The sequence below is a fragment of the Anas acuta genome, chromosome 11, assembly GCF_963932015.1.
Source record: "Anas acuta chromosome 11, bAnaAcu1.1, whole genome shotgun sequence".
Lineage (NCBI taxonomy): Eukaryota > Metazoa > Chordata > Aves > Anseriformes > Anatidae > Anas > Anas acuta.
This window is the reverse complement of record NC_088989.1, coordinates 19,250,636-19,270,326: the sequence shown is the minus strand read 5'-3', so window position 1 is coordinate 19,270,326 and position 19,691 is coordinate 19,250,636. Positions and strand designations below refer to the sequence as shown.

The window sequence follows — 19,691 nt, the reverse complement described above, 5'->3', positions numbered from 1 at the left end:
GTACTTATATTCAGCAAAAACTTATACAGAAATGTAACAGAATAACACTCAAAAATAATCAATGAAAATCTTATCTACGGTACACTTTGTTGCAGTATTTTCATCTCATAGGACAGAACAATGGGGATATCATCATACCGAGTTTTTGATGACAGCCTTAGGATTCAGACTGGAATGTCATTTTGGAGATTAACAGTTTATCCAGTTTGATATGTTTTAGTGGTTAAATAAGAATTTGTCCATTTCCAAAATATTTTTATTTCGCCCTGTAAATGAATAATATTTAGAGTTAAAAACAGACCAGTTTTATATATTTAAATTATACCTACTTGATCTGTTAGATGGTGATACACCAAATTCAGAGCCAAACGAGTGCTTTGGTAGAATCATCTTGAAGTAAGCACACTTGAAATTAAAATATCACATACGAATCACATACACGAAAGCAGCTTTGTAAAGAGCCTGTGCAACACAGTGTGTAGTTCAGCTTTAGCCAGTGTATCATAGCAGTTAGACTTGGGAAAATTGAGATGCATTTGCAGGTATCATAAATTCCCAATGAATTATTTCAACATTTCAACTGTAGCAAATCCAGAGTTGAACAGTTCCAAATAGCTCACATGCTCACAGCATAGAGACCAGCTCAGAATTGTTTAAACGGGGATAATTAAGAAGGACTGTGTATCATTAAAACTAGCTAGAATAATCTTTCTGAAGTTAATGTCAAGTGTTCACATTTGAAAAATTACCTACCGGCTGTCCATGCAGATGGATATTGCAGAACTGGGTGCTTTTTCACTTAGTAGGTTTTTTGGTTCACTGACAAATGTGGTTGTAATTACCACCAAACCAACCCCTCTATCTGACTGAAGCCACCATGGAGAAAAATACAAGAACAGCCCATCTAAATGAAATAGCAAACTCACAAATAGCAGCATCCTATTAATTAATTTCTCACCTGGGTGATGTAAATGCTTAAATTGCAAACAGGCTTTTTCCACATCATTTCCTGATGCAGTAAACCTGACTCACAGATTTGTGTGACAGCCTTCCAGCTGTGGGTTATGTGTGGGCAGATTTCTCTTTGTGCTTGTCACTGCCTGGTCATGCTGACAATCCGTGACCTCATCCCACTGCAGCAAAATGGCCAGGAGCTAGTGCCAGCGTGGGACAGGAGGACTCTGAGTAGCATTTCCAGACTCCTCTGTTCTTTTGTGATATTTTCACTCCCCCGTCCATCAGTGAACTGGCATGAGGGGACTGCAGCAATAGCAGCTTCCTCTGACCCCAAGCAATGCCAAAGGCCTCCTTCCACAATGTCTGCTTGTGCTCTGCCACCTCATACCGCAGTGCACCAGGCAAAGCTGCAGCCACCTACGTCTGGTGTGTCTTATTTTACTGAAGCTACAAGGGATTCATACAGTGCAGCAGCTGCCCAAGGAGCAAACACACCCTCAGCAGCCGGAGGCAGAAAAGCCTGGGTGGGATTTTGTCCCCACACCAGGCCTAGGTTGGTTCTACGGGGAGTTCCCACGTCATCAAAGGGTGATGAAAATTTTCATTTTGGGGGTGGGGTGGGTGGAAGTGAGGGAGATGCAAGGAGGAGTTTTTTATGTACAAGTCAGCTCTAGTCTACAACTATGAGTCTGTCCCCTCAAGCATCATGTTGCTGTAATTGGTGAAATGCCCCTGAAAGCACACTGCAGAGGAAGATGTAATCGGTCCAAGTGGTTTACAGCAGCCTGGAGTACAAGTTGCATTAACTTTAGTGCCTGAGAGTGTCTGATCCCTCCACTACCACAAATCCAGTCAAAATGAAGGACTGGCCTGGTTCTGCACAACTCATCCTGCTCTGGCAGCGAGCTGGCTGTCAGCACTGCCTTCTCCACTGGCTTTGGGCGAGTCCTGGTCTGGTGAGGTTTTTTTGGCTCTTTTCTCCAGCCATATAAAGGGAAAATGGAAATACTCTGAAAAACACCATGCCAGCTGTCAACGAGGGCTGGAGTGTTCCTCTCAAAGCAATTAATCCCTGCAAGCCATCACATGGTCCTCGTTAATATGCTTTAAGTTTTGGTTAGCCCTGCAGTGGTCAGGCAGTGGACTAGATGATCTCTGAAGGTCCCTTGCAGCTGAACTACTCTGCTGGTATTCTTTCAGCTACAGGCTGGTTCTAAGCGGTACATGCTAAGGCAACGTGGAACACAGACACAGACACACACCCACCATTTCTACCTATTAATTTTCTATACAGAGACAGCACTCGCTTTGGATGTTAATTTCTATCAATTTTTAATTGTAAATGTTTATTCTGCATCTTGGTGAAAACAATTGAGAGTCTCCTCCTGTGAAAAATACAACGTGACCTTTTGTTCATTTTGACTCCTGGATGAAGACAAGTCTTTAACTACCAGATACATTCCTCTTGCCACTTCTTTCACTTGGCTCCACGTGTCTCTTGAGAACAGAGTGCTGCTCTGAGGCAAATGCTTGATTTTTTCTCTCTCCACCCACACAGAATAGTGCAGGAACAAAGAGCTGAGATTTTCCTGTGGCTCTTGGATCAAAATCTATTTATTCCAGGCCTGGGTCTGTCAGCGTGTCAACTGTGCATAGCTGACTGCTGACAAAGATTTCTTCTGCATTACCCTGTGTAGCTTCGGGTGTAGATAGTTCACACATACCTAGCTACTTTATAAAACATTTTGAGAAGGGAAAGGGATCTTAAGTCTCTGATGGCCAGTGACTTCAGGATGCAGTATTTGCTTCATTCTTGTGCTTTCAGGTTGCTGGACAATCAGTAAAAGGCCATCTAGAAACAACAAATTGAGATTTATTGCTGTTCCTCCTTTTCCCTCTCCTGCCATACTGCACAGAGCCAAAGAAAAGCAATGGGCAATGACAGCAGCTCCCACATGAGCACAATGCGTGGCACATTCTCACTAAAATCAGTAGTAGAGGTTTAAATGAATTCCCTTTGTTTCAGTGACATGGCATAAGAGGTTTCAGTGGCACTACCTGGTCTACTTTGCACATCTATTTTCTACAGAGGACCATGCAGTCAATTTACTTTTGATTTATGACATATGATAGGGTAGCAGCTTAATAATAATAATAATTAAAAAATATAGGACATGCTTTCAACAAATTAACTTAGCAAGAGATGTTTCCCATGTTTGCCAAATGAAAAGTTGCTCTCCAGACAGGAGGCTGGAGATCCGATGGAGATCAGAAGTCCTACAAGACCAATTCTGAGAGGTTTGTTTCCAGCCTGATCAATATTCCCTTTTAAACAATTGCAGAATTTTAGAAAGCAAAGCAAGCTCCCTGCTTCAAGCTTCGTACTCTTTAGAGTGAGTACCTGTAAAGGGCCATTCCTCATTAATGGCATGGAGATGTGTCTGGGAGGTTCAGATCGGGTGTTAGGAAAAGGTTCTTCACTGGTGGCTGGGCACTGGCACGGGCTCCCCAGGCAAGTCATGGCCCCGAGCCTGCCAGAGTTCAAGAAATGCTTGGACAATGCTCTCAGACACGTGGTCTGATTTTGGGGTGGTCCTGTGCGGAACCAGGAGTTGGACTCCATGATTCTTGTGGATATTCTATGATTCTGTCAACCAACACAAGAGATACTAAAATATGAAAGTATTTTAAAAAAGAACCTGACATTCAGAAGGAGACGTGTGAGACACTAGCTGGATATTTGAAGCTGAAAACTGAGGTTGAAATCAAGATCCAAAAGTAGCACACAGGCTGGGAAGGAATTCCATGGAACAGGTTCCTGCTTTACCTGTGAACCAGCAAAACAAAAATCAGGCCGAGTTTTTCTGAGCCTCTACATCTACCAGTGAGGAAATTCACCGTGCCAGCAGTTTTGCATCTAAGAAGGCAGAAGAGAGACACAGTATTGCACGGGTCTTTTTCTGCGCAGCTATGACTTAGAAGCATGAGCAAACGTATCACCACAACCCTTTGTGACAGCTCCGCACTGCCCGGCAGAACAGCCTGTGCTGGAAACGCCACACAGACACTGCAGCAAGTGCCTCCTGCTAAAACCCTGCAGCGAACCTGGGACAGTCTGGTGGCAGGGGGGAAAGTGCTAAATGCTGCCAAGTGTCAGTGCTTCCTCCTAGCACAACACAACACCGGGGAGCTGCTAGCATCCTGAGCCTGGCCGAGTACAGGGGAGTCTCAGTGCCAAGAGGGGTGCGAGGCCACCCCGCTGTCGCAGGCATTTCGGTTTGTGGAATTTCTGCACTGCTGCCTCGGACAAGTTTTGATTCCCACTTTGTTTCTCCTAGATCTTTATTACAAGATCTCAGCATATCCTCTGAACTGTCACAGCAGAATTAGTGAGAGCTTTAGATTAAACAGTTAATCTTCATGACTGCAGAGAGGTCTTGAGTCAGCTGCTGAATCCTCTGCATCACCTGGCTGTGGCCAGCAGCGTCCCTCCTCCAGGGTCAGGGAGCAAAGCCATGCACCTGCACACAAACATTTCATGTGCCCTACCACCAAGGACAGTAAGGAAACAGACCACTCCTGGGTTTCACTTGTGTCTGGAGGCCTTTGTTCAAAGAAGCTTGTCCCTCCACCAGCATTTCCTCACCAGCCTCACCTTTGGTGACAAAAAAAGAAGAAAAATAGGATCTCATAAGGGAGAAACCTGTCCCTATTGCTTCACCTTCTGCTGTCCAAGGTCTCACCTACCATGGTCCTGACAAGGCTTCAATCTCATCATTACCTTCAGTGAAGCTTTTGTTTCAGCTGATAGAGGTGACGCTGTCAGGGCAGCTACAGCCACGGGACAGCAGGCAGCCTGGAGGTGCTCCATCTCCTACAGCACCCGGGCTGGCAACCTGTGAGACAGCAGGAAAAGAACAACCCTCTTCCAGTGGCTCCTGGAGGGGAGTGGATAGGGACCCATGTATTACAAACAGTGGACTAAATAGACTTATTCACGGGACACAATAAAACAACCTATTTTTTTCTCCCCTACTTTAATTAAACTCACAGCTTCTATGCTCCCTCTGCCGGTTATGGACACGTGCCAGCTGCAGTACACTGCTGAATTATAAACCCCAGTTTCCAATACAGCCTAAAGCTTGGGAATAATCCTTAGAACACCTTAGAATCCTTAAAAATAGGTTCATACGCCTACTCAGCTATTTTACAGTTACACTTTTAGTAATAAACATTGAGTCAAATTATCTGTATACAGACACACAAAAACGAGAAATCTACCACCCATACCCATTTTGCAAGGGATCTATTCAGTTCCAGATAGGCTCAAGAAAATGTGTAGATACGGTTCATTCACCCTTTAAACTGACTCAAAATGGCACGCAATCTAAAAACAATCAGCAACAAAAAAAAACACAGAATCACAGAATTTCTAGGTTGGAAGAGACCTCAAGATCATCGAGTCCAACCTCACAGCTAACAGTCCCCACTAAACCATATCCCTAAGCTCTACGTCTAAACCCATCAAACCAACCAACCAAAAACAAAACAAACCAACCAACCAAACAAACAAAAAAACAGGCAAGCCCAAATCCCCAAACAAACACACACAAAAAGAGAAAAGAATATGAGCATCATTGACACAATCCCATCCTGTCCATCCTGATTGATCTACCCTAGTGTGCACTAATATGGCCATATTTCTCAGCAAAATTACCACTAGTCCATTTTCCTCCCCTGCTTCAATAACACCAGTACTGCCTTTTAAGACAACATTAGACCATTTAGGAGGAGATCAGAGATCTCACGTCTTTGCACCCTCATACTAACCAACTGGTAGAAGACTTAACGTAAAAAGCCACACCAACCTACTTTGTCTGCCAGCCAGAACTTGGAAAACCCTACATACCCTACATACCACAAAGCCAACACACAGAGTACTGCCCTGGGGTCTCAAAGCATCTTTGCTCAACTTGTGCTTGTGTACTGGAAGACACACTGTGATTATACCCACCCCAGTGGTCAGGCAGAGGAGGATACCCACATATTAGCACAATATGGCTTTTGACAGTGCTGATAACTGTTTATTGTGGAATTTATTGCAAGCCATAATATTGCACTAGAGATTTAATATTTTTTCTAAGAGAATGACACAACTGTACTAATTAGATTTGAATGTAAGGCAAGCTGCCCTTCCGCAGCCAACAGAAACTTCCAAATAGATTTAGGATGCCTCACTGATAATAACTTTATCAGTGGTACAAGTGACCATGGAATTATGGTTGAGTTCTGAGAAAGAGTTACCTGAGCTCAAGAAGATTCTTCTAGCTCTTCAGGTAGATCTATTCTCAATCCTTATATACTTTTAAAGATTAAACGTACACTGAGTTACTCAAAAAAGTAAGTGTTCTGTGTTGCAGGCGAAGTGTGTGGTTACAGGAAGGGCTTCTGTGTAGGCCAGCAGGTAAAGGCCTCTTTTTCAAAAGTTACCCCAACCGTGGGCAGCATAAGGGATGGGTCTAAATAGCCTGACTCCAAAGTCTCAAAAGGAAAAATCCACTCAGACAGCAAATAATTGGTGTTAAAAATTCCATTGCCAAGAAGGGTTTCATGTCTCAGAAATTAGTAGGTGGTAAGCTATTAAAAATGAGTGGATGTTAAAATACTACTCATCTGTGACAGCCATACCTATGTATGTATGTCTTGAAAGGCACAGTTTCCATTTAAGTACTCCAATGAACATTCTGTCATAGCATGTAATTTTTTTCCCCAAAGTTTTACTTAGTTTGCCAAAAAATTACCTTTTATACATCCATTAAGGAGGATATGACCTCAATAGCTATCTTTTTTAATTACATCTGATTTCCATCCTATTGGACAAGTGAAAAATGTCCTGGTTCCATGGAAATGTTAGTCACGTCCAAAACTCTGCTCATATTTGTGATTCCCTCTACGTACCAGAGAAGGAAACATCATCCAGCTCTTCGCCCTGGCATGCAGCCACCAGGTGTGTTTCAGCACCACATTTTGGTCTGTACTTACATAGTGAAGGACATGACAGAAATGCTGTGGCTATCAGGTTAGCTCCATAAACCAGCAGCAGCGTGGGACTGTTACCTGCCCTGCCTGATCTATCCAAGCAATCTGACCTCTGTGCTATCGTAAGGGTTAGCCAATGTCAGCCAGGAATTAGTAAGTTGTATCCTGGACTTCCATAAGTGAGTTTCCTTACATTGCAATGAATTGTACCAGTTTCAATGATAGTTTGCATGCAGGCAGTGAATGGCTTCCAAAGACTGAAATGGTAAAGACAATGAATGAAAAAATGCCATAGTTTGAAACAGAAAACTGGCTCTGATTCAGCTCTAACCCATCAAACACCAAACAATGAATATATCTCCTTGAATCCTGGTTGCATTGCAGCCCCACTACACACTAAGAAAAGGGCTCTACTGACAGAAAAACTTATTCCACACTAATTTAGAGCACAGAAAATTCAAAGAGAATGTCCTACATAATAACATGAAGCAAAAAACCGCTCAGTGTTGGCAGTAACACTGGCTGACTGCAGTAGATGATGCAAAGAACACTGTACTTCCCACACAAGGTTTCCACACGCTCCTATTGATACTTCCCCTCACATGCCTATTTTTATACCTGCACAGCCCGTCTCCGTTACAGAGCACACCTCCCTAGAGCATCCTCTGCTCGTCTGCACCACGCAATACAGGGACACAAAGATTATGGAAAAGGAGAAGGCCTAGAGATGAGAGTAGCAACAGGCTGCTGTGGGAAAACAGGGATTACAAATTATTTGCAAAATGCACCAGTGACTGGAAAGCTCTGATGAGGTTACAACCAGACGGGACATTCAAGCATGCATTTTGTCTTCAATTCCTAGCATGGTGCCTCACCTTTCATTCCCCTTGGTTTCTCTGGGAAAGGTTTGAATAAGATGGGGGAAAATAACTCTCCTTAACTACTGCACTGAGGTTTTGTGGCTGCAGTCCTAATTTCTATGTAATTCACATGGGTTTGCTACATATAAATGTATGTATGTCACAGACTTCAATGCCAAATCTTCACTCCTGTGTAGGACAACTGTCCAAAGTAAGCAAAGCCAGCTCTGCCCCAGAGTTTCAATCAGGCCCACAGATAACTGTGGGTTGGGCTAGAGATGACAAAAGATCAAACACAATTCCTGTAACAATCAGGTATTAACATCCCAAAGAAGCTATGTCCGATCAGTGTGCGTGCACACAGGCACTCTACCCACCTGTTTATGGCTATACCTCTTCGTTTACCTTGATTTTTTTTAGTCATTAAACTATTAATTCTAATTTCCTAGATACTGTGCAACATACGACATACTTAACAGTAAATGAGAAATGTCTTATGTGATTTCTACATCCATCTGAAAGCGGTGAGACTAGTGTCTTGATAAATATGCTGCTCCTACTGACGCCTGGGGTTATGCCTGTTGGAGACTTAACACCGGGCACTGAATCCATTAATGCATTTCAGTATCTGCCAGTAAATCCCCAGGAACCAGTTACTGGAATGTTCCTCACCCAGATGCCATGTTAGCTTTCAGTGTCATGCAGGATTCCATTCTCTAAAACACGTTTTAAAGAGGTTAGTGATAAAAAAGAAATGTTGCTAACCAGGTGTAGGCTGACTTTCTGAAGAAGCTTTCAGCACAAGGTAATGAAAATGTGAATTGCAGTGACTGAACAGAAGACACAATTCTACATGAAAACACACAGGCAATAAAATAATTGACCACCCCAAGGAACTTGTCTTGCACTGAGATTCAAAACTCTTAATCGGAGCAACAGACGCTGGCCCGTTTCAACACCTCTGCGTGTTAAACACCCAAGAGAGTGCTTACATCCAGACCGAGGTGTTCCTACAGGAAGGAGCACATCCTGGTGAAACAGAGTGACTTTGCGCACGGGCTCGGTGAGATCAGAGATGCAGAAGATCCAATTAAACTGTCAGCGTGTCAAAGAAGGGAGCTGCTGCTGCCATGGAGATGTTACTACAGAGACTGGGGCTGGTTCTAGAATGCCAGTACCAGGCTGCCAGCAAAGAGGGGCTGCGGCAGCAGCCGGGAAAGGTCCTCCTCATGTGGTGAAACACCATCATGGAAGCCTTAAGAGAGGCGCTCTTGTGCCCCGTGTGTCTGGAGCTGTTCACTCCTCCAGTCCTGGTCCTGTCCTGCGCACACAACTTCTGCATGCAATGCCTGGAGAAGATCCTAATTCACCAGAACTGCCACCACGTCAACGGCCATTTCCACTGCCCCCTGTGCCGCAAAGTAAGTAGGGGTGAGCTCTGGGGCAGCTGGGACCTCTTGTAGTTAGGAGACTTTTGTTGTGGTTTGAAGTGGGAGGTACGCCCCAGTTCTTCACCGGAGGGCCACAGTTCTTGCGAGGAACACCGTGCCACACCACAGCGAAAGGAAAGGAGCAGCTCACTCCCCTGTTCCGTAACAGTGTGGCACCCGTGTCACTGGTCCCTTCCATAGCATCAACTATATTCAGAGGCAAAGTGTGGGCAGGTGATACTTGGGAGCCTCAAAGCTAAAATATACATGTTTGAATGAAATGGGCACGTAGGTACTTCTGTACTAGTTCACTATGGTCCAAAACCACATGTACAGAACATAATAAACATTACAGAATGTAATAAATAAATAGATACGATGCGTCTTTCTATGTTATACCAAATCATCAAAGCAACAAGCCATTCCCGTGTCCCTCAATCTATTTTATAATTTTTCTCATTTGAAGGTAATTTATCTGAGAGGCAGAGGACTCGTCGGCCTGCTAAGAAATAGCCTAGTTGAAAGTATCCTGGAGAAATTTAAAGATGAACTTGATAAAAACTGTGTGCAGGAGAAAAAACAGTTGTCCCAAATGTGTGAAGAACATGGGGAAAACGTGAACTTGGTATGGATTTTTCTCTACTCTTTTTACTTTCAGGAATTTGCACGCTTTCCATCCTGGATGTATCAAGTACATGCTAAATAAAAAATATATATTTACTGGAAGTATTAGTGGACAACCAATACTTAATGAAGGCCTTAAACATACCAAAGTCCTTACAATGCCAAAATATATAATATTAATCTATCTCAATTTATTCCAATATAGAAAAATCAGTGAATACCGACTATTGTTAAGATTTCCTTACCCAGAATAGTTTTATCCACCCCACTAATTGTAAGCTTTCTGCAGCCACTCACAAGCAGCTTCGTAAACTCCAAAAGAGCTGTAACCTTTCATCAAAATCAAGCTCAGCCTTCTAGACTGAGTAACTGCAGAACTGAATCTATTCCTATTGAGGATGACCGAGTGGTGTGTCATCTTTGCCTTTTCTAAGCAACATGCCAAAATGATTCAAAAGGGCCAGAATTCCCTTCCATAATTCATACCCAATACTCTATTTCCCCGTTATCTACTAATGAAGTTAGCTGCAGAAGCCACAGTTGCATGGCTAGAGGTTAGCACAGGCGCAGTCCCACTGAAATCAAACCTCCAGGAGGTTTTTTGACTATTGAGGCCAAGCTCTCATTCCTCAAGTCAAATAGTTCGGTCACTCTACTGCCACTGCAGCACTGTCACTCAAGCCTCTCGTTCACATACCACAAATAATGTAAAGTATGTCTGCCTCTTGCTTGCTCTTCATTCTTGCATTGCCATGCCAGTATCCCCTGCTGCTCCACCAGTGAAGCCATTGCTCACTGCTTTTCACACAGGTCTCTGCCTTTATCATGCAAGATAAGGCACAAAAAGCACTTCCTGAACTAACCTATGGTTTTCTTTTCCCTATAAAACACGTCTTGTGTGTGCTAGTAGCAAAATTCATGACACAGCGGAAGGCAGTGCATTTTTTTTTGGACAGCAAGCAAGTGGCATGTAGTTTGGCAAAATGTGTATCATCTGTGCCGTCCTGCAAATATCAGTGGAACAAACGCAGCGTAGCAGCAGTCTTTGTTTGCAAGACAAACACTGCAGCACCACCAGCAATACTCGGTTCTGGCAGTTCTAACAGCAGCTAATAGCAGGTGAACCACCAAGCTACTTGACTCGTATTGCTTTTCTATAGCTACTAACTCTCCTCGTGTATTTTTTTCCTCTCAGATGTGTCTGACTGACGACGAACCAATATGTGCCATCTGTAAACTCTTTGGAAAACACAAAGACCACAACGTTGCTAAAGTATCAGAAGCTTACCAGGGAAGAAAAAAAGAATTTATACAAAAATTACACTTAGTTCACAAGAAATCTGAAGACGCCAGGAAGGTACAAGTGACATTAGCCATGACACTAGCAAAATCACATGCTCCCTGGGTAGATTAGAGCCATGTTTCTGGATTTTAGAATGGAATTGAATAGTTCAGTTGGAAGGGACCTACAAAGGTCATTGAGTCCCCTGCCTGAGCACTGCAGAGCCAACCCAAAGAACGTATTTTAATCTAACGATAGATTTTGGCCCTGGCCAGACAATGCCTCTTGCGCTCTCCTTCACCTAGCTATAACGTGAGATACGATTACCAAAGCTACTCCCACATCTTCAGAATTTGGTTGGGTTCATTATAAGGATAGAGAAACATGGATGTTTTACTAGGATGTATTTACTAGTGTACTAGGATGTATTACTGAATGTGGGGTTGCAAATTTAAACTGCTGTTCTCTGCAAGGGACATGCAGTACGTGCCATGTACCATCCTAAATGCCTGCATTTAAGTAACACCTGTATGGAGCTCAGGTATTCCTCTGGGATGCCTTGCCTCCGATGTCCTTCCTGGGGAAGTAGGCTCACAAGGAGGTACTTCAGAGCTGGGCTGGTAGAAAAACCTGCCACTTTACTGTTTGAACTACATCCAAAGGTATCTTGAGTTTGAATAGTGCCTAAGCCTCAAAGCAAGTAGCTTATTTGAGTGAAAAATACAGAATCACCCCAAGTTGGAAGCAACCCACAAGGATCATTGTGTCCAACTCCTGGCTCTGCACAGGACCACCAAAAATCAGACCCTGTGTCTGAGAGCGCTGTGCAAATGCTTCTTGAACTCTGGCAGGCTCAGGGCTGTGACCACTGCCCTGGGGAGCCTGTGCCAGTGCCTGACCACCTCTGGGTGAAGAACCTTTTCCTAACACCCAGCCTGACCCTCCCCTGTCACAGCTCCATGCTGTTGCCATGGATCCTAACGTTTCAAAAGGCATTTACAATTATTTATATTTTCATTTGGCTTTGAGCACTAATGGGTGCCATAATTGTTAAGCTTTTAGAGCAGAGAACCCGCAAGGGGTATTGTATTTTGAAAGTTAATAATGCACTCGACTATTCTAAACTTGACTGCTCAGAGACATGACTATGATGCAACAGAACTTTTCATCAATTTATTTCACTCAGGAAAGTGAACAGCTGATTAGTGAATTAACAGCTGATGCTACTGACACCAAGGTAATGATTGACACGGTTGGAACTGGTTTGCTGAAGGGCATATTGTACAGGATGGCTGAGCTGCACTCCAAGTTACACAAAGACTATTCTACCAAACTGGAGACACTGCAAGTAATCTCAAAAGAAGCTGAAGCTCCCGGAGAGCTTTATCATCAAATGGAAGCCCTCCTGGAACAGCATGTAAATTCTGTACAATTTCTGCAGGAGGACAAAAAGCTCAAGGAAAGAATTGAGAAAATGCTAGAAGGAAAAGCTTCATATCAGGATCCACCAACATACAAAATTTCAGTGAAGCAGTATTTTGAAGAGCTCATCAAAGGAATTAACATCAAGGATTACCTCTCCAGTGCATGCCAGGAGACGTTAAAAAGTACCACTGACATAGCTGAGACATGCAGATCGGAATACCCTGCCTTTGTTTTTTCAGGTCAGAGTCCTGATCAATCCTTCTGCAAACAACTACTGCAACTATTTGAGAAGTCAAATGAGATCAACCAAGATAATTTTGAAAACGCAGCTCCATCCACACTGCAGCACTGCAGCGAACACCAGCACTGAAAAGTTAGCTTTTACAGATTTGCTGAAAGGATGAATTAAAACACTATCTCCTAACATTTAGCTTTCATTTTCCACTTATATGTGCTGCCTATGTATTCCACCAAACAACTGAAAATCACCTTGAAATGTGAACAGAATGAGAGGTATCTAATGTCAGTCTGCGCTCTGCTGCATTCTTTCTTGTTCCACCACTAATCAGAAACTGGTTGGAAGGTGGCAGTAAAAGAGTAGCCTGACAGTAACACAGGCTGCCTAAGAACGTGGATTTAGAGCTGGCAGACGGGAGACTGTGCCCAACACGTCCTGTGAATCAAACCTCCTTCTTGTGACTCTGACAGCTGCAAATGTTTCGAGTTTATTAAAAATGTAATTCACATCCCAAGCCCTAAATTTGAGCTTCAAACCACAAACAAACACAGTTAATTCCTTATAAACCTACCTACTAAGGTAAGCTGTAACTTCCATACGGGAATTCCAAAGTAATTTACAGTTATTTACTTCTATAAGGCAATTACAAAGGAACTTGAAGTTGTTTTAAAATGATAAACGCTAGGCTACTACACTTCATGTATTTGATTATCTTCATGATCATTTTTTCCAGTGATGAAGCAAAGAAGAATTAACGATAGCTTCATTTAAATTCACTTCTTAAACTGCAGGTATGGGGCCTATCTACCCCTTTTTTTTCCTTAAATCACTTCTTTACATTCCTTTGCTAATTTATACAAAAGCATTTCTGCTTCTCAGGGTAATTTCTGCCCAATTTCTACACATTTTAACTTTGGAAAAATGAAAAGTTATCAGATTGATTTTCCCTTGACTCTTCTGCTAGTATCAGAACTACTTTTTGGAAATCTAACAAACACAGGTGTAGTGGGTTTACGTGGCAAGGTTTTGGTAGCAGGGGGCCATAGGGGTGGTTTCTGTGAGAAGGATCTAGAAGCCGCCCCATGTTTGGGAAGGGCCCCATTGTTTTCCAGAGCTGAGCCAATAAGCGATGTTGTTTTGCGCCTCTGTGAGAGCATATTTAAGACAGGGAAAAAAAACGCTACACCACAGAGCAGCCGGGAGAGTGAAGGGAGTGAGGAATGGCACCAAGGTCAGTGTAGAAGGAGGGGGAGAGGTGCTCCAGGCACCGGAGCAGAAGTCCCCTGCGGCCTGTGGTGAGGACCATGGTGAAGCAGGATGTCCCCCTGCAGCCCATGGAGTACCACGGTGGAGCAGGGTTCCACGCTGCAGCCCGTGGAGGAGACCACGGTGGAGCAGGTGGCCCTGCACCGACGGAGGCTGCCGCCTGTGGAAGACCCCTGCCAGAGCAGATTCCGGGCTGGACCTGTAGCCCGTGGAGAGGAGCCCACGCAGGAGCAGGTGACCTGGCAGGAGCTGCTGCCCATGGGGGAGCCAGGTTGGAGCAGTTTGCTCCTGAGGGATGGACCCCGTGGTACGGACCCATATCAGGAGCAGCTCTGGAAGAGCTGCTGCCTGTGGGAAGCCCACGTCAGATCAGTTCATCAAGGACTGCATCCCGTGGGTGGGACCCCACAGCACAGGGGACAAGAGTGACCAAGAAGGAGCGGCAGAGAAGAAGTGCTGTAGACTGACCATAACCCCCATTCCCCTGTTCCCCTGCGCCGCTCGGGGGGAGGAAGTGGAAGAGGGTGGATGGGGGAAAAAGGTGCTTTTGGTTTCTTTCCTTGGCAGCTTCTAGATCTTTCTCACAGAAACCACCCCTATGGCCCCCTGCTACCAAAACCTTGCTACGTAAACCCACTACAACAGGACATGTCAAATGCTATTTCTACTATCAGAAAAGAAATCCACAGGGCTCTGGAGATCATTATGCTGTACACCTGGACGATTTCCTTCTAAAATGTCCTTTCAAATCAGGCCTGGGGCTGGTACTGATCACAGCCCTGACCCTGAGGGCTCACAGATCAGCCCTGCGTGCCCACACCCAGTACCAAACCTCCTTGTGTATGCACAGATGTTGCTAGTGAGGGTGAATGATGAGACTGAGTCGAACTGCGAGAAAAGCTTCAGTTGTTCCTTGTACATATCTAATGTAATAGATAATGTCAATGTGATAATGGAAAATCCAGAAACAAACCGAAAACAGGTTTCACTAGATCCAGTGCTGTGTGACCATTCACTTCTACATTAGGCCCGGATGCTTCCCCAGCCTCAACATCGCCAGGTCTTCTGATGCCTTTTTCACTTCTGCTGCTCTGACTGTCTTTGCATTTCATGTAATTTGCACAGGCATGTGAACCAGCATTTTTTCTTACATGGCACAGAATGAATAGAACTGGGACCAACCACAAATTTTATCAAGCTTTCATCTCTTGCTTCTCACTTAGACCCTGACAAGGTGCTTCCCCAAGGTGCTCCTCAGGTGCTGCTTAACTGTAATGTATACTGTGTTTAAAAGGTAAACTGAGCTTCACAAGACTAAGGTTACAGTTCGTAATCACTTGCTGCTGCCATCAAGCAGTGCTTTACAAGTCAAACGTTCAGAATAATGTCACTGTCATTCCTGATCTTTGACATGTAGCTTAACAAAAGCTCACTTACCATATGAGGAAATCCTCAGCAGCCAGTGGCATGGCACCAGCTGCCTACTGCCTCTACCAGCCAGGGCCACAACTTAGGCTTTCTACATCACCTCTTTTCCAAAGAACTTTATTTAACAAATTTGTCATAACAAGTGGTTTATACACCTGAATTCCTTTGTACTCATACCAACTGTGTTTGTCCATACCATTTGCTGTCAGTATTTTGTACGCTGTGGTCCACTTTTGGCTGGGGAAAAGACTTCAAACTCTCCAATTACTATCTGTGGTAAAGAAACAGAGAGTAAGGTGAGCAGACCTTTTTGGCACTACTTTGCAATATCAAAAATTCTTCCTAGAATATTACACTGCAGGACACATAGTTTCAATGTCCCTTAATCAACTTCAAAATAACTACCACAATTGAAAGTCACCCCCTAGTCCAAAGCTACGTGCATTCCAGTAAAACAGATAGACTGGCATTTCTTGTTAACATACAAGACATCAGTTTCTCAAAAAGTGATAAAATGATTCACTTTCTGAAGAAAAAATGCCCCTTCAACAACTGTCTGGTGTTTGATTGGATACGCTGTGGAATTGTTCTGGTTTCTAAGCCAAAAACAATGTCACTTCCCAATTATGGGTATAACGAACAACGGCCACCCATGAATCAGCTTGCATCTGGCAAAGCGGCAGGCCTGAAAGAACACCATCAGGCAGTAAGTATTTCCTGCTCTGAAAATAAATGTGTCATCTATAGAATGTTTCATTTTTGAAAAATGCTTCTGTATCCCTTCTTGTTTATCTAACAGCTGGAATCGACTTCCTTATTGTAGCACTTTGCTCTGCCAGCAAATCCTGTTCTGTCCAGCAATCCTCACTACAGACAGTATAATCTGTAAATTACTAGAAGTGTGTATTTGAGTTTACACAACGCCTCTTAGAACCTTTCTGAACATAACTCCTGAAAAATAAAACTTCATAATGACTACTTCTTGTATTTTTTTTTGTCTCTGCAAGAACAAGAATTATTACAGTGCCTGGTTATAATACAATGGTACAATAGCATTTCACTGTGGAATGTTTTAATCGGACACTCATCTTTTCTGGGTGTTCATACCCCATCTTGTGACCTACCGTGGAAGTGCAGGAGCTACAAAAAAGACCCTCGTGCCCGGTTAGAGACCCGATAGAAGGTTCTCACCTTAACGGGGACTGCAGCTTCTGTATTCATCAGAAAATGAGTCAAATTTCTCCTAAAAGTAAAAATGAAAAAGTAATTTAGCATCTGGCAGAATTTATGTGTCAAAGTTTTACCCGAACAAGGATGAAAGCTGCATTTGGGTTTGCCTTTAATCTGTTGAGGCATCAGTACTTTGTTTTTTCCAGACACAAAACAGCAGCGTTATCCAGAAAGCTATGAGGTCAGACCATTTCATCTCTTTGTTGCTCTGATCACTGAAAACAAGGCCCCATCCTCCCTTCTCATATTTGTGAAGTAAGATGGGACAGCACACTCGTGAGACTTTACCATATGAATTCTAAACTTTTACGGAATTGTCAAGCACTCACAAAAGCTTCATTATTTACAGAATTTCTCAGAATAGAAAAGTGTATTTACAAAGGCTGAAAAGACTTCTCTGTGCGAATGCACTTTAATGTATCTCTGTTTTACTGATCTTGTCAGAACTGAGACAGAAGATATCTGTGTTATCTGTTTTTAAGCACATTTTCCTCCTTGAACTTTTACTAGCCCAGAAAACTGGCACTGAGGTTGAAGGACCACCTCTCCTCCTCTGAAAGACTACTACATGCCCTACAGGCCCTGCATACCCCACAACAGTAAGAAACTCATCAGGAATATACCTCAAAAAGATACTTTGATTAATTAACAACACACTGACATAACACTTCCAAGTCAGATTGCTTCCTTACGATAAAACCAAAAACCAGAGGAGTAAAAAGAAAAACACAGGAACTTTGAAATAGCGCTGAAAGCAAGCTAGAGGTTTATCTTATCTAACTGCAGAGACAAGTAATGTGAAAACAGGAATCACCTACGAGGGTGGCAGGTGCAAAAGACCTGCCTCACCCCCTTCTCAGCAAGGCACAGCACAAACTCCTTCCGTGGGGAGCTGTTTGTGGCGGCAGGGCAGGCCGAAGGGGCAGGAGGGTGAGGCAGCGTGACTAACTGCACCGAGCCTGCCTGGGTGTGTCCTGGGCACGGGGCGTCATTTATCAGGGAATGTTATCAGCACACCAAGTAAAACATCCGTTCTGATGTTCAACACAGAGAGGCTATAAAAATGTGATGAAAACAAAGCCCGTCAGGGCCGTGAGGGCGAGAATCTGTTGCTGAGCTCCGGGGGCTGCCGGCAGCGCCTCAGGCACCGCCGCCTCCCCCTGCACGCGCCAAGATGGCGGCGGCGAGGCCGGGGGGGAGCGCTCAGCCTGAGGGCAGCGCCCGGCTCACCGGGACAGCCTGAGGGCAGCGCGGCGCGGCCGGGCTCGGGGAGGTGAAGGGAAGGGAAGGGAAGGGAAGGGGGTGGCGCGGCCCGGCCGGGTGTTGCCAGGGCCCAGCGGCACCGCCCGGCCCCTCCCCGGGCCGCAGGGCCCCGAGGCCCAGCCCCGCGCCGCGCCGCCGGGGGGCGCCATCTTAGGGCTGCCCCCGACCCCCTTCAAATAAATGGCGGAGGGAGGCGGGGCCTCCGCGTCCCGCCGCCCAATGGCAGGCCGGCCCTCGGGGCGGGGGCGGTGCCTCGCGGCTCGCCGCCCAATGAGCGCGCGGGGAGGCGGGTGATGGACGCGTCGGCCGGCGGCGCCCGGGGGCGGGGCTCGCGGCCCGGCAGCCAATGGTGGGGGCGGAGCGGGGCGCGTCGCGCCTTCCCGTGGTGCCCCGCGGCGAGCGGCGGCAGGAGCGGCCGCGACTCCATCCGGGTCCCGGCGCGGCTCCGGGTCACCCCGCCGCAGGTACCGGGCGGCGCCGCGGGGCCCGCATCGCGCCGCGGGGCCGGGCGGGAGGGGCCGGGCAGCGGGGGGAGCCGGGCCCGGGCCCTGCCGGGCGCTGCGGGCGGCGGAGGGCTCGGCCCAGCCGCGCGGGCCGGTGAGGGGCGGGGCGCGGCGCCTCCCGGGGCCTCCCCGCGGGGGGGGGGGGGCGGCTGGGGGCCCGCCCGTCCCCGCCGGCGCTCCCCGCGCCCGGGCCGCCCCCGCCCCGCGCCCCCCGTCCGCAGGCCCCGGTGGCAGGCCCGGAAGTGCCGCCCCCCGCCGCTGCTGAGTGGCCGCCCGGGCTGGGCGCCCGCCGCCCATAGGCCGCGGATGCCGTCAGCGCGCGGTACGTCACTTCCGCTCGCAAGGGCGGGCGGGCGGGGGGCGGCGGGGGCAGGCCCGGGGGGGGCAGGGCCCGGACGGGGCCGCGGCGCAGAGCGGGGGCTGCGGGGGGGGCTCCGGGCACCTCCCGGCACCTCCCGGCTCCGGGCCCGCCCCGGGGCCGCTGCCCGCTGGGAGCCGCGGCTCGGGGTGAGGCGGGGCCGAGGCCGGGGCGCGGAGCGGCCCCCGGGGATCGGCGCGGGCAGCGCCCGGCAGCGGGGTCCCTGCGGTGAGCTGGGGTCAGAGGGAACGGCGCGGCGCAGTGCCGGGAGGTGAAGCCGGCCTCGTGTAAGCAGTGCCGGGGCCCTGAGGGGTGTGTAATGCACAGAGCATCGCCTTCCTGCTTCCCTTTCGTTCTCAGCCCCGGCTGCCAGGGGGACGTCGCTGGAGCAGTTGTGTAGCTGCGAGTGTCCCCATGCACAGAGCCGCCCCGTGCTGCTCGAGTGTTGAATAGGCTGAACTTAGCCCAGGGCTCACCTACGGGGCCTCCTCAAACTTCCTAGCCCAGGCAGCTTTATGAAATAATTCAGTAATTCTCTCTTTTTGCCCTACAGTAGCCATCTTCATTAAGGTGGACTTATTAAACAGCTGTGGGGCAGTTTATATTTTTCTAAATTGTTGGTTGCAACTTCTCTGCTGCGCTTCTCACCAAGTGCCTTGCAATGCAACATCAATTTCTGTAGGTCATGCTAAGAAGTTATTTTGTGTAATAAGATTAGAGACTTGGCAAAAGGAGACAAAGACAAATCAAATTACTTGCTTCGTTTCCCTACTACTGCTACTAACACC

At 46.4% G+C, this 19,691-nt stretch overlaps 1 protein-coding gene and 2 long non-coding RNA genes across 6 annotated transcripts in view; 1 reads left to right on the top strand and 2 right to left on the bottom strand.

Moving 5' to 3' along the window:
* LOC137862757 (uncharacterized) overlaps positions 1-1,242 on the bottom strand; it is a 38,165-nt gene extending 36,923 nt beyond the window's left edge. For 2 of the 3 annotated variants that reach the window (XR_011100502.1, XR_011100503.1), the window contains exons 1-2: positions 754-1,239; positions 139-266 (exon numbers count right to left, since the gene is read on the bottom strand). This is a non-coding gene — a long non-coding RNA (uncharacterized lncRNA). Of the gene's footprint in view, positions 1-138; positions 267-753 lie in introns of all 3 variants that reach the window. The other variant, XR_011100504.1, reaches the window with a different exon arrangement.
* Positions 1,243-1,318: 76 nt separating this feature from the next.
* LOC137862759 (uncharacterized) lies at positions 1,319-18,350 on the bottom strand. 2 transcript variants are annotated; one of them, XR_011100505.1, is made up of 7 exons: positions 17,594-18,350; positions 16,741-16,792; positions 15,746-15,820; positions 4,739-4,853; positions 4,532-4,612; positions 3,359-3,784; positions 1,319-2,809 (listed from the first exon to the last, which is right to left on the bottom strand). It is a non-coding gene; the product is annotated as an uncharacterized lncRNA (long non-coding RNA). The 2 variants fall into 2 exon arrangements; XR_011100506.1 differs by lacking the exons at positions 4,532-4,612; positions 4,739-4,853.
* Positions 18,351-18,413: 63 nt separating this feature from the next.
* WNT7A (Wnt family member 7A) overlaps positions 18,414-19,691 on the top strand; it is a 70,305-nt gene continuing 69,027 nt past the window's right edge. The window contains exon 1 of the mRNA XM_068695100.1: positions 18,414-18,506. The gene's annotated coding sequence lies outside the window, so the exon portion shown is untranslated. The remainder of the gene's footprint in view (positions 18,507-19,691) is intronic.